Source organism: Octopus bimaculoides, chromosome 26, assembly GCF_001194135.2.
Source record: "Octopus bimaculoides isolate UCB-OBI-ISO-001 chromosome 26, ASM119413v2, whole genome shotgun sequence".
NCBI classification, from domain to species: Eukaryota; Metazoa; Mollusca; class Cephalopoda; order Octopoda; family Octopodidae; genus Octopus; species Octopus bimaculoides.
Genome location: NC_069006.1, coordinates 19,126,409 through 19,127,248, shown reverse-complemented (window position 1 = coordinate 19,127,248; position 840 = coordinate 19,126,409). Strand labels below are relative to the sequence as shown.

General features: G+C 36.7%; 1 protein-coding gene across 6 annotated transcripts in view; it reads right to left on the bottom strand.

The window, feature by feature from the left end:
- LOC106870348 (protein retinal degeneration B-like) overlaps window positions 1-840 on the bottom strand; it is a 139,610-nt gene that overhangs the window by 88,276 nt on the left and 50,494 nt on the right. The gene's annotated exons all lie outside the window — the stretch shown is intronic.

Genomic DNA, 840 nt, shown 5'->3' with positions numbered 1-840 from the left:
ATATATATATATATATATATATAATCTGTATGTATTTGTGTGTGTGTGTGTTTGTCCCCCCACCATCACTTTACAACTAATGTTGGTGTGTTTAAGTACCCATAACTTAGCTGTTCAGCAAAGATCCAATAGAATAACTACTAGGCTTACAAACAATAAGTCCTGGGGTCGATTTGCTAAAGGCGGTGCTCCAGCATGGCCACAGTCAAATGACTGAAACAAGTAAAAGAATAAAAGAACAGATGTATGTATTGGTACGCATTGCAAAAAACAGCCAGATTTCTTTCTCTAACATCTTACATAGTTCAACGTACACAAGTGAATGTGTGCAAAGAGGCCCTTAAATAAAAAATGTTTTAGAGCCCCTGCTCTAACCCATTTATATGTTGTTATTATTATATATCTTTTATTTTTTACTTGCTTCAGTCAGCAGATTGTGACCAAGCAGGAGCACTGCCTAGAAGAATTTTAATCAAATGAAACGACCCCAGTACTTATTTGTTTTAAGCCTAATACATATTCTACCAGGCACGTCTGCTGAACCACTAAGTTATGGAGACATAAACATATCAACACTGATTGCCAAGCAGTGGGATATATATTCAACAGGCTTCTTTCGGTTTCCATCTAGAAATCTGCTCACATGGCTTTGATTAGCTGAAGGTTATAATGGAAGACACTTGCCCAAGGTGCCACACAGTGAAACTGAACCCAGAACCGTGTGGTTGGGAAACAATCTTCTTACCACACAGCAACATCTGCACCTATATATATATATATATATATATATATATATATATATATATGTGTGTGTGTGTGTGTGTGTGTGTGTGTGTGTGT